This window comes from Schistocerca piceifrons, chromosome 5 (genome assembly GCF_021461385.2).
Source record: "Schistocerca piceifrons isolate TAMUIC-IGC-003096 chromosome 5, iqSchPice1.1, whole genome shotgun sequence".
Classification (NCBI taxonomy): Eukaryota; Metazoa; Arthropoda; class Insecta; order Orthoptera; family Acrididae; genus Schistocerca; species Schistocerca piceifrons.
Genome location: NC_060142.1, coordinates 107,549,312 through 107,563,598, shown reverse-complemented (window position 1 = coordinate 107,563,598; position 14,287 = coordinate 107,549,312). Strand labels below are relative to the sequence as shown.

Here is a 14,287-nt window from a genome sequence, read left to right as displayed (position 1 = left end):
TCGGACGGGCCTGTAGCCGAAAGTGTGGCCGCAGGCAGGGCAGGGTGCGCCGCGTTAGGAAGGAGACGCAGGCGCTGCTATCGAGCGCTCATAATTATGACTCCATAGCGATTACTGTAAATTACTTAGATACGCCGGGACTCATTAAGTTCCCATTTCGTTGTCCACTGCTGACCATCCTCTAATTGCTTTTCTAAGTTGTTTGTGCAGCAGCAGCAGCGGCGGCCATATTGAGCCTTTTCCATCAGCCTCCAGCGCCGTATCTCGCTGTTTTGCCCATTGTGTAGCACTCGGTGTCCCTTACTTTAGGATTCGGAAATAATACATACCGAGTGCTGCCGTTACAATTTCTCGCATCCCCAGACCAACTGCTGCACATAGGTACTTGAAAACAGTATAGTCAGCCAGTGACAACATTTTCTGGTTTTCACGCCATGTAACTAAACTTTCAGGGAGTCAAATTAAGACACCCAGTGAGTGTTCACGACAAAACCGCATATTGGAGCCGAGAATGATCGCCACAGACAAATCTCAGGACTCGATATTGAGTCGGCTTCCATTCTCATTGAAAGGGTGGTCCGAAACAGTCTGAAGAGCTTGTAGGAGTGTTGCAAGGGAGGTTGTGCTGAGATTGATAGCAAAAATTCGATACGTCGCACCTTCTCGAGTTATTTAGCAATGAAGTTCGCCAATCAGGTTGTTGCTCGCGCAAATTCGGACACTCGCACGCGGTAAAATACGGTAACGCCCAGAGAGCTGAGGGTCTCGGAAGCGATAAATTCAAGCTAGGTTAGCCAAAGCTACGTTCTTTCCGTTTGAAGAAACCAAACGAAGAAGACGTTTGGCGACACCGCCTTCGGCAGGATGCTTGAATTTGCGCGCGCGGCGACCTGATTGGTAAATTTCAATGCTAAATAACTCAGAAACGGCACAACTAATCGATTTTTTTTCTTAACAATTATTTCTCATCTCCTGAATAAATATTGGCCATACAGGAAGAAATTTTAAAGTTAGACATAATGAACACATTAGAATCAGCGAGAATAATCAGTCGAGCTTCTTTCTACGTTTGAAAAACCAAAACCACACTGCTGCTACAATGGAAATTACGCTTCGAATCCCGCACAGTATAACAAAAGTTTTTGCACTGTACATTCTTGAAGAACTGTTAAGTATGTAACTTACACACACGAGAAAAAATCCACAAAAAATATTAAACGAGCTTACAGGATTAGTCACAAAACTACCTCAAATACTTTATTGAAATTTTACAATACGAGAATGGATAAATCGTAAGTAACTTATGCAGAAACCAAAGATAATCGTGACAAAATTTAGTCAGTAAAATAACAGCGCTGTTCATCTGTTTAATCTCTGTAAAGATGTAACATCGTATGGGTAGAACTGTCAAGCTACTCTCAAACCATAATTAACGTATTATTTTCAGTGTATTTACGTCACTTCCCATTTAATCAAAACTCTGACGGTTGAATATAGTTCACCAACAACGTAATATCGACGTCACATCATTCCTGACACCAGTAATATAGCCACTTATAATATAAATAACATTCACATTTATACACGTTGTCATCTAAATTGAATTCGCAGGTACATGACAATGGCGATAAATATCGAAACAATCTGTCGTGAATAGAGATTAGTTATTATAAGCAGCTATTCTGGTGCATTTTTCTAATAATCATGTCATTATCTCACATACATTACGCTGCTGGCCCTACGGAAGAAAAGTCTTTGCTGATGGTTTATCATTATAATCAAGCCACGATAATTTTTCTTAAATCAATAACCTGTGCTCTTTGAATGGACGGTCGCCGAACTTAGAGAAAACCAATGAATGAAATTCTGTACTGCACAAGGTACAGCTACATAACTAGATATAACGAACGACGGAAAATCAATAAATGGAAAGCAACATTTTAAATAATTGGGTGATTCTATTGGCACAATATGTACTCGAAATCGTATGGTACAAATCACCTTAAACGTTTTAAGTTCTGCATTGTTATTAAGGGTAGCAGCACAATTACAGATTTTTTAAAAAAAACGAAAATTTGATTAACTTTTCTTATTTTCGCTCGCTGATGTCTCACGGCATTGTATTCTGGGAACAACTTTTGACTGGGGACGAACGTTGCACGGAATCTCGTGATAAGGAAATTATATTGTGTCCATTGCAGGACTGTTTTAACACTGAGGCATACTGACAAAGCGTCACACTATAATTTACTGCCTTATGAAGTTTGATGACAACAGTCAATTGCAATCCGAAAACAACAATAGGATTCATACACTGAAGCGCCAGAGAAACTGGTATAAGCATGCGTATTCAAATACAGAGATATGTAAACAGCCAAAAACCGGCGCTGCTGTCGGCAACGGTAGCACGTGAACATTCGACCAGCTTCGCCGTTTTCGAGATACTCGTTCACAGGCTCTGCGCAATAATAATGTGCTCTTTGTCAAAGTCGATTATCTAAGTGGATTTCCCCATTTGCAGCCCATATCATCGCTGGGGTGATCCCCCGTCAGTGTTTGCTTCGCTTACATACCTTCGTTACCGCGTCTCGTGCCCGCAACATCAGGCGACATCCAACGCCGCGATGGGCAGTGGTCATAACGTTTTGGCTTATCAGTGGATTACCACGTATCGCTCGGGTATTTGGAATCCCTACTATGTAGGAAGAATTTGAAGGAATTCAGACACATATTACTGAGACGACTAAACGGTTGATTATGTCTTGGAGAAAGAGTACTTAGACGCATACGTGACAGTAATTGAAAGAAACGCCATGTGCCGGTAGTAAGATGTTGTTGGGTAAAATACTGAACCAGTATCTCAGGTATTCCGCGAAAAAAATCTTTCTTTTGATCCGACGAATGTTTACTAAGGACAATAAGAACAAAATTGAAGTCATAGAATATCCGGAGGCATACATAAGGGCGTCAACTCTGTCGGTGCGTAAATGACCTGAAAAGAGATTGGGTGTTTACGGTAAGAACTATCCTGTGCAATGCAATAGCTTGTGGACGGTGTAGAAATGTTCTGTGAAGGCTAGGGATAAACGATTCACGATAGCATTGTGTACCACGAAAACTCTTCGTAGAAGTCGGAGAACAGTTCGTGAAAGGGGAATTAAAGAACATTGCATTGCTATTTGAGATGACACATCACGACAGTAAAGTAAACAGCATGTACACTTTCTGTAGTAGACGTGTAATTCTTTTTCCCGTGCACCATGTGCGGTTAGATGTCTTCTAGAGTAAAAGTTTGTATGGAGAGCCTACGGATGCGGCTTTGCCGCTGCAGCTGTCTCCGCACAGTGACCTTCGTAATAGAACGCCTCTCTTCTTGAAGTCGCCACCGTTCAAGAAACGGAGGGACTACAGCGACCTTTATAAAGAAAAAATCACAGTGATCATATGGAGAAGATTCTGCCTGGAGATACCAATACCTCCGGAAGGCCGCCGATCGTGAGCTACGGCTCCTTCGGACAGTGGAGCCTGCTTGCAACGATCCGCGTCGAAGGACCGTTGACTGTTTAACCCGCTTCAAGCTTGTCGGGTCAGAAATCTAGTTATCTCCCACCACGGGTCCGTTTCGCCGTGCAGCACAGGAAGAAGACGTAAGGGCAAAAAGCTACAGCCGAGCCGTCTGACAAGGTAGCTGGTCTCCCTCTATCAATTGCTGGTAGCCGAAGTTTGGTTTGTGTGACATTCGGAGACCAATCTCTGCTTTAATGTGGAAAAATCATTATAAATTCTGAAGCGCTGCTACTGTTCAGATGTCTTACATTTTGGAGGAACTAAAAAAAAAATTTGCTCATTGTTAACTTTGAAATGCTCTTGTCTTTTAAACTACCAAGACCGCGGACATTGATCCTCGGCAGCGTATCTTCTTTATCCGCGCCTCTCTTATTTTTGAACTTCACTCACTCTTCCCCCTTCCTAACTCCTCCTGTGCTCTTCTCTCTCACTGTCTCCTTCTATTATTTATTGTTTCTGGCTGATTGCGACACCTCAATCTCGTCACGCCATGAATCACCCCAGCTGTTATTCCTAGATTATATTTGCGGCCAGTCATCATACTGAAAACATTCTCAGCTCCGGATTATCCCGTTTGTCTGAATCTGCTTACACGACAGTCTACCTGCCGAATTATCTATTTGGCATTTTCACGATATCGCGGCTTTCTATGTTACAAATATTGTTGAAAGCTACGTGAGGCGCTGCAGCAGACCCAGGTAGCAAATAATCTCTCGGCAACGTCTCGAGGCGTAGCAAGCAGAAGAGGAGGCCCGTCATGTGCAGTGTGGCTCTGCAGGAAGGATGTCTGTCTTTTGGGAGAGAGCAGTCCCAGTGTTCTCTGAGCAGTTGACTCGGAATCTACCCGCGCGCTATCAAAAAAGAGACATGTCTCTGTACATGGTCAAGACTGAAACAGTCGCCGAGCGGTCTGAGGCGCTGCAGTCATGGACTGTGAGGCTGGTCCCGGCGGAGGTTCGAGTCTTCCCTCGGGCATGGGTGTGTGTGTCCTTAGGATAATTTAGGTTAAGTAGTGTGTAAGCTTAGGGACTGATGACCTTAGCAGTTAAGTCCCATAAGATTTCACACACATTTGAACTGGCACAGTCAACACACACACACACACACACACACACACACACACACACACACACAAATACACTCGTCACGAAATAGATGAGTGGTAGCGCGTAGAATAGGAATTACCGCGTTTCACGTGAATACCATAACGAGCAACATGAAGAACTACTGTCACTTCTGTTCACTTGTAGACTATGAGACCACTAGTGTCCTGACGCTTTGTGTGACACACCGCGCAGTACCCATGATGTTATACAGTAGCGGCAGAACGTGCCAACACCACAGGCTTGCTTTTCGACAGTATGAGAGCGAGGTGAGTTCGAATGAAGGTCTAAGCTTCTGAAAATAAGTGTGGCACTACTCGGCAAATACTACTACTTTTCGTAGGTGCCCTGGCTGTGGAGTGGAATGCCATCTTCCGTGCAGAACACGAGCATACGAATATCTGTTGTCAGTTGGTATATCTTGACTTAGAGACAGGACGGGGAAATCACGGTGTGTTGCTTTAATTTTAGACGCCCGTGTATTATTGCCCACTTTGTCTTTATCAAGTGCCAATTATCATGTAATCAAGTGAACAAAGCTTATAATTCTAGCTGCTTATTGCCGTGTTATCGCGATTTTTAATTGTAGCTATGTTTGTAAATTTTGTATATGTTGTGTTGACAGCGATGCTTCGATGTAATTTGATTTTCTGAGTGCAACAGTTGTCGTTGTAGCCCCAACATTGTCGCCACAGTTTCAGTATCATCTATGCGGAATCCGCCGTCAACATCGTGTTCGTTAGAGACGGAGAGCTAGCCGAGGTGTTCCAGCGTAGAGGAGGAAAACTGCCATGCTCTAGTGTCAGGAGTCATTTCAGCATTCGCCTGATGTGGCTCGGGGAAGCTGTGATATGAGCCTCGAGCTTCCTGTAGCCGTAACAAGTGAAACAGTCCAACAGTCTCATACATAGGGCAATTCGAGGAAAGACTAGATGACCGAATCGGTATTTAAAGCGTGGCACTTATCGTCATGAAACTTGTGGGCTCCTCTACGCTTGATCACGAGTGAATTTTTGTAGTGGCGTGGCAAGACAGCCAAGCCACTCGGAGGTAGCCGAAAGGCACGCGTTAAGCTCACGCAGATTGGCGTGAGGTCTGGAACAGTTAAGGGAATTAATAGTAGCAAATAAAGTACGTAGTTGATGTACATGTTATAACCTCAATATCTGTTGATAATGGCGCCTTGCTAGGTCGTAGCAAATGACGTAGCTGAAGGCTATGCTAACTATCGTCTCGGCAAATGAGAGCGTATTGGTCAGTGTAGCATCGCTAGCAAAGTCGGCTGTACAACTGGGGCGAGTGCTAGGACGTGTCTCTAGACCTGCCGTGTGGCGGCGCTCGGTCTGCAATCACTGACAGTGGCGACACGCGGGTCCGACGTATACTAACGGACCGCGGCCGATTTAAAGGCTACCACCTAGCAAGTGTGGTGTCTGGCGGTGACACCACAATTTTAATAACAGCTTGGCATTTCATTAAATATATATAAAATGTTGCGATGTGTATGTGGTGTAAAAAGCTGCGATAGCTGTAGCGCTGTAGGAATCACACATTCGACGTGTGTACTAAAAATGAGGAGGATTTTTGTTTTTTGGAAAGAATTTGATATGTTCGTCTACATCAATGTTCTCCCCTTCGAAAGAGCCCCTATTTGATATTATACAAATAGACCAGCGCTTTTCCCAACTCTGAAACAGTTCTGAATGTCTGAAACAGCTTTTAGCTCTCTCAGCGACACGTTGTCGACCTCATTTATGCTTGTAAAATGACAGCCCTTTAAGGTACGGTAGTCTTTAGTTATGCGAACAGAAAACAAGGCACATGTGTCATGTTTGGCGAATATGGAAGCTGGGGTGTAATTACAATATCTTCTTTGGCCAAATATTCACGAAAGAGCAACGAAATGTGATCAGGTGCATTAGCGTGCTGCTAAAGTCGTGCATTGTTTCGAAACAAATCCGGATTTTTTTTGGGATTGTTGCACGCAAACGGGATTGTTCTTGAAAGGAGTACTCCTTATTGATGGATTGACCTTGCGGTAACTTCTCATGGTGAAACACGCTGTTAAAATGAAAAACACAGTGAGCGTTTAACCACACTTATCGAACTTTTTTCAGTATTGGCGAAACAGATTGCTTCCGCTAGAACGACTGAGCCTTCGCATCCGTCACATCCGTAAACCCATGTTTCATTACCTTTTGTGACACGTTTCAGTAGTTCTGCATCGATGTTGACTTCGTCTAGTGACCCCTGAGCAGTTTTCATTCATCACTGCTTTTGTTCAAAATAAACAATTTTGGAGCAAATTTCGCCATCATACTTTTCATACACAAAACATCCAGAAGAAATTTATGGCGCAAGTGAGTTGATATGCCATGATGAGCGACTTCTCTGACTGTGATTCGGCGATCGTTCATAATCATTTTCTTCACTTTTGCACCATTTCGTTAGTGGATGATGTGCTGGGCGTCAGGGCGGTCATTATGTTCAGCGGCTTCACGATCTTCCTCAAAATTGTTATGCCACTCGTAAAGCCTTGCTGTACTCATGACAGACTCAGCATAACTAATATTTAACATTTCTAAAACTCTGCTCCACCTTCTTCCGTTCCTGAAGCACAATTTAATACAAATCCTCAAATACATTTTACACAAAGTAAATAACTCCGATACTACTACAAAACATGTAACTCTGTGATAGCTGACGACAAACTAAATGTTTGATATGGCTAACACTGTATAAATACTTTTCAGACATGTTTACCAACACAAGAAAGAAACCATGGGAATCGGACGAATGTTACAACATGCGAAATTACAAAATTCCCATTATTTTTTTAACACACCTCATAAACTGAAACCAAGATTATTTTTTCCCCACTCTTACTCTACGAGTGTCGTCGTTAATTGCCCTGAAATTTCTCAGTTACACTGTGACACCAGATTGAATTCTGTCTGATACTAACTTCTTATGATTTAGTGCAAGAATGTCATCGGTGTCACGACGACTTCTCCCACATGGAAATGCGCCCGTTATGGCATGTAAAAAGACTTCAGAATCTGCCCTTCTCTTCCGCCCGAAACAACAGCCGAGGGAGAAGCGAAATTTGTGCGCAATAATCATACGTAAAGAACCGAGTTGTCAGGTAGAGACGCGCGGCGGAAATTTCCAGAACGAAAGATCATTAGAGACCATTAGCTGTAATAGCGTAATATGATGTCGGGTTTCACTTCTGTCTTTAAAAAAAGCAGTGACCAGGAAGCTATGAACTTGGGCCCGGTAAGACTCTTTCTCGTGAAACAACGGATAGCGATGAGGATGTTCCCTTTCTTTGGGACAATAGTGGCGAACTGGTCTAAACTGGAAGTCCGTTTTTGTTGTGGCGTATCGACATAGGCTTCCATTGGGAATATGGGACCTTGGTGGAAGCTTGTACAGTTGTTAGCAAATCGTGTTAGTTTCCAAATGTGTCCTACAATGTCCGTCAAACGGGGTAATGACCCGTACAGCAACATTTATTAAATACATCTGCACTCGATTCTTCGTGCTGGTTTATAACATTGAAACATAAAGAAAACAATGTATCCAGTCACTGCTGAATTCTTTTGCATTCCAGAGCGATATCTCCAGCGCAGGGCATGTATTTCGTTCATCTCATTCTGCACCACATCAATTCTGTATAAAAGTGGTCTGCAATATTATTGTTCACTCTTCCTGAGGCTGGTGGAAAAGTACACAAACGTAAATTACAGCTTTTCCCGCAAATGCAAATGAGAAAATTAGGGAAGCTGTTAATTTTCGTATTTCTGCGTCTCCAGTCACTGCAGTAGTACAGACAAGAATTTATGTCTAACAAATGGCAGAAAACAACAAATGAAGGGACCATAATGCACTACTTAAGATGTAGATCACGCCTGCGAGAGGCGTTCGGAAATGATTTACAATTGCGTTGTTTTACACGTATCGCTCAAACTACGGACACGTCCTCTAGTAGGATGATGAACTGATTCCAGCATACCTCGCAGACACTGGACATCAGTTGTGAACTCAATAAGTACTGAAAGGACAACGCTTGTTTGTTGTTAAGTAGGAAAAGCTGTGGACAAAATAGAAGGCGACTATCCTGGAGAAACTGGTGACTCGCGACGAACCATAGTGTTACTATCATACACATGGGAAGAAAGTCCGGTCCACGGAATGGATAAGTAGATGTAAAACTTCCACGAGTATCCCCAAACAATGCTTCCGTGACGAAATAATGACATTACCAGAAGGTGGCAATGGTGTATTGACATCGGTGGAGAGTACATAGAGAGCTCTCATATATATTAATAAAATATTAATAAATAAGGTACAAAATTAATATTGTCAATCATTTCCGAGCGCCCTTCGTACATCTATATCTGTTCTTAGCAAGCAGTTTTACAGTGTGTGACAGAGACTCTGCAAACCATTGGTGAAGCCTGTAACAGAGGGTACGTCCCACTGCACCAGTTATTAGTCCCCCCCCCCCCCCCCCCCCCTTTCTATTCACGTACGGAGCGCGGGAAGAACGTGTCTAAATGCCTCCGTGCTTGCTGTAATTAATCTAATCTTGTCCTCACGATGCGTACGGGAGCGTTACATTCTGAAGCCGGTAATTGATACTTTGTCATTAAGCTTTCTCGGGATAGTTCACGTCTATCTTGAAGAGTCGGGCAGTTCAGCTCTTTTATGCGACCATCTTCCGCGGTTCAAACAGATCAGTGGGTCATTCGTGCTGCCCTTCTCTGCACACGTTCAACATCCCCTGTTAGTCCTATTTGATGCGGGCTCACATATTGACACAGTGTTCTAGGATGTGTCGCACGAGTGATTTCTAAGCAATTTTCTTTGTAGACTTACTGCATTTTTCCAGTATTCTATCAATAAACCAAAGTATGCCACCTGCCTTATCCACGACTGAGCCTGCGTGATCGTTCCATTTCAAATCCCTACAAAACGTCACACCGAAGTATTTGTAATGAGTTCACCGATTCCTGCCGTGACTCATTGATATTATCGTCATAGGATAATACCTTCCTTCGTTTTGTGAAGTGCACTATTTTACATTTCTGAACATTTAAAGCAAGCTGCCGTTCTTTGCACCACTTAAAAAAATCTTATCAAGGTCTGACTGAATATTTATCTGCGAAAACTCTGAGGTTTACTGTTATTGTTGCATCAAGGTCATTAATATACAACATGAACAGGAAAGGTCTCAGTTCACTTTCTCGGGGCACATCCGAAATTGCTTCCATATCTGTGGATGACTCTTCATCCAAGATAACTTGCTGCTTTCTCTGTACCAAAAGATCGAGTCACAAATATCGCTTGATATGCCATACGCAACTCGTGGTCTTGCGTTAGCGTTCTCGCTTTCCGCGCACGAGGTCCCGGGTTCGATTCCTGGCGGGGTCAGGGATTTTCCCTGCCTCGAGGTGACTGGCCGTTGTTGTGTCGTCTTCATCATCATCATTCATCCCCATTACGGTCGGAGGTAGGAGGACCTTACCTAGTCGGTGGTGCGGGTCTTCCGCATCGCCCCTACTCTCCTCGGAGTATGGGACCCCATCATCACGCCATACGATCGCTTCCTGAAATCGAGAAATATTGCATCTGTCAGACTCTTGATCTAAGGCTGCGTGTCATGTGAGAAAAGTGCGACTTGCGCTTCACGTGATCGAAGTTGTCAGAGTCCGTATTTGATGGTATGGAGGAGGTCATTCTGTTCGAGATATCTCATTATGTCTGAACTCAGAATATGTTCTAAGATTCTACAACAAATCTATGTCAGGGATATTGGAAGGCAGCTTTGTGGGTCACTTCTAGTGTCCTTCTTTAGATGGCGTGACCTGTGCTTTCTTCCAGTTGCTGGACACGGTTTTTTCTTCGAGGGATCTACAATAAGTTATAGTTAAAAGATGGGCATCTCAGGTGCAAACTCAGTAGAGAATATGATAGGGATTCCACTGGGCCCTGTAGCTTTGTCCTGGTTTCAGCTGTTTCTTAAAGTTTGTTCCCGAAGGGAGTGTTATAAGACCATTACTTTTCACGGTATACATTATGACTCAGAACTTTCAAAGGTTTTTCAGGGATACCTTCTGTGTATTTTGGTATAAGGTAAGGTGACCATATTACTGGCAGTCGATGCTGGGACCAATTTTTTAATCCTTCTTTATTATGAATGGATAATTGTTTTAGAAGTAAATAAATGATGCGTGAGAGTTTGCTTAAATTTGATTTAATTAAAAACAGACTTGTATCACATAGTTTATGACATTGGATTATTAATGCGTTACTTACCTCTCCTGATTGAAAATGCAGTGCCGTTTGGGTATTGCGGAGGCGGTGAAGTCCATACACAGCGAATAGAGAACCTACTATCTGTGCTGTACCGCCTGCAATACTAACGTCAACGAATACACATGAAATCATTAGGTTTACCGCTAAGCAAATCCAGATCAGTAATACCAACTTCAGCGCAAGTATTATTGAAGATCTCCATTGCATTATCAAGAGGGCCACGTGAACGCATTTTGTACTACGGCGCGTCATGGTATGTTCGATTAGGAATACGATATAGAAATAAAGTGCAAATGCTTTTATAATGCCAGAAATACAAAAAGTTGTATTATGTTGAACCCTCACAAGACTAGAATTTGTTTTTGTTTCTAAAAACCAGGACATTTAGGGGTAACGACAGAACCCGATGGGTACAAGAGGACTGGAAACAGGAACTGTTCCGACCAAATCCGGACGCCTGGTCGGTCACTTTGTATAAGGCACCCATGGTGTTGGCGGCTCGAACAGAGTAATAATGTATTGTGATGTATTCGGTTTGTTACCGCAATGACCTCTGTTTCTGTGAAAATACCGCCACAATAGTGGAGAAGTGTGTAATATGCAATAAGCAGAACGTAAAACGCACAAACCACAACACGGGGTAATGTAATAACCATCAAGCAGTACAAAAGTACTGTGATGTGGTTGCCATCCCATAGGACCGTTGGGATGCTGTTCCATTGCATTCAACGTACCCACAAATCAGGTGCGTATAGGCCAACTCTTCATTAGTAAATCTGTCTCTGTGTAAACGCACAACGGACACTGCCGGAAATGCATGAATATCGAAATTTGGGACCTCTTCGCGATAAGATTGATAGAGGAAGTATAGAAGATACAAAGAGGAACATAATATTTGGTCGCAGGCTAATTTAATAACCGCGAAAGCTTCATTGAAAGATGCTCGTGCAACTTCAGTGGCAGAAACTACAAGAGAGGCGTTGTACATTACTGTGTGGTTTAGTTAAAATTCCGGGAGCGAGTCAACGGAAATGTTATTTCCTCGTGCGTAGGGAACGTTGTTTCTTCATACGTATATCTCGCTAAACGATCATGAACGTGAAGTTAGGGATTCGAGTCCACACGGAGGCTTATCAACACTTGTTCATCTCCGGACACCGTTCGTGACTGGAACAGGAGAGATGGGAAGGGTCAGAGGTACACTAAGAACCCTCCGCCACATACGATGTGGTTGCTTGTGGAGTATAGATGTAGATGTAATAGGTTGGTTGATTCTTCCAGGACGGCAGGTGTCTCGGGTTTTCTCAGTGAAGCATACCGCATGCACAAAGCCTTAGGGTCAGCCGCATCACCTACATCACGCTTTCGGCCTTGTAAACGAATCTTGGGCGAAACGCGCTGCTCTGCTTTGGACCACCTCTATTTCCTCGATCAGCCCTATGTGATAAGGATCCCAAACTGACAAGCAGTATTCATATATCGGAGTTTTGTTAGCTACCTGTCTCGTACACAGACTACAACTTCGTGATAATTCTTCTTTTGGATCTGAGTCTAGCGCCATCCCTCTTTGACTAATTTTATGTGATCGTTCCACTTTAAATCGCCCTGTACGCACACTCCTGTATAGATTTTACGGATATGACTTGTTTGCAGTGATTGTGCGGCAATCGTGTTTCCAGGCAGCCTCTCTGAATTGCCACGAAGTCATTAGGCAACGTTTTACTGTTCGTCCAAGCCAAACTTTAAATTGAGGAGCGAAGCATAAAAAAATCTATGCTTTGATCGCAAAAGCTAACCAGTATCGTCGGACAGTGATGTTCCGTAATTTAAGGCCTAAAGAAACTAATCGCTCGCAGGGAGAACAGATTTACGTAGAATGGTGCTGTCTGGTTTTATACAAGTATCAGAAAACAGTGTAGAGAGCGCGGAGTGGCTCCCAGTGATTGAGGTGCTTCCAAACCTGTTGAGCAGCAAACTGCGCCGCGACTGCCGTGGTAGCGGCGACGGCGGGTCACATGGAGGGCCACGTGAGCCGGGACGCCGGCCAATCGGCTGGAACACGGCGCTTATTGAGGGCACCGCGCCTGCGCCTGCGCCGGCACTTGTTTGTGACTGCGGCTGCTCACAGTTGTGTTGCTGCCCCGGTGCGTGCGGGTTGGTGCGAAGTGACGTGCGTGCGTGTGTGCGGTGCGCGGTGACTCATTAGGCGACACAGTCTTTGCGCCGGCTTGTGCTGCTGTTGATAAACTGCGGTAGTCGCTTCTCAGTCACGGCAGAAGACGGATGCTGCCGGCGGGGGATGACTACACAGAGGTTTGCAAACACTTTGGCTGCGCGGCGCGCCACCTGACACTAGCGTTTCGTGTGCCTCCTGTCATTTACAGCGACTGTCGGCGTCATTTACTCACTGCTCGACGTTCGTGGAAAAGTGTGAAAGTGAAAATTTGGAGAACCAGAGCTAGTGACAACGTGCATGTTTATGAAAATAGCGCAGATATTTTCATTTGCGGGACCGCTTGCATTCTGGCCAGTGCTCCGAAACGTGACGAACGCGCACATCCTACAGTGGCGCGCTGCGTTTCGGTCACTCCAGCCGCGACCGCTGGCATAATGCGCAGTTCTAGAATCTGTCGGGAAAGTGCGAAGCCACGGCGCAAGTTGAAGCTGCGTCCGAACACTCGATAGGTGTAGAAATAGTTCATCCATATATCAGGTGGACACTAGGACATTTCACCAATTTGTGGTGGTAATCGATCCCGGCTGGATCGAAACGATCAATAACAACATGCTTCTTGTGTGACAAAAACAATATGTGTTCCCATACCAATCTCTTAAACGTACCGACAAGATGATGACGCCAGTTAAGACAGCATCTACCACGGCTCGTACTTGCTTCACGTACTTTTTTTAACTGAATGTCTACTTTCCACATATGGTTGAGAAAATAGTTACTATGTTTGCAACGTGGACTGCAAAAAAATATTTGTCCTAATTCGCCAGAAATGTTTGATATTCCCCATACCGAGGATGATTCTCTGTGCATTATTTCTGCAGTGTTGCCTTATGATTGTTAGTTAACAGCAGGGCACAGCTTTAAAGGATCTGATTAATGTCTGTGGCTCTTGCCTCCACTAGATTGCTTACTTTTAGGCAGTATGTTAAGGGCCCAGAATCATAGGCTTTAATCGAGTACCAGTACTTACCAGATCCTCCCAAGTACTATCACCAACATAGTGTTACAGTGAAGCCTCAGCAGGAATGTGTGTTTACCATTCTGTTCCTTCTAAACATTA

General features: G+C 43.9%; 1 protein-coding gene across 5 annotated transcripts in view; it reads left to right on the top strand.

Moving 5' to 3' along the window:
- Positions 1 to 14,287, top strand: part of LOC124798436 (nuclear factor of activated T-cells 5-like) — a 393,026-nt gene that overhangs the window by 307,212 nt on the left and 71,527 nt on the right. Inside the window, exon 1 of one of the 5 annotated variants that reach the window (XM_047261848.1) lies at positions 13,179 to 13,307. The exons of the other annotated variants lie outside the window; for them this stretch is intronic. The gene's annotated coding sequence lies outside the window, so the exon portion shown is untranslated. Of the gene's footprint in view, positions 1 to 13,178; positions 13,308 to 14,287 lie in introns of those variants that run through there. 5 annotated transcript variants of the gene reach the window in all.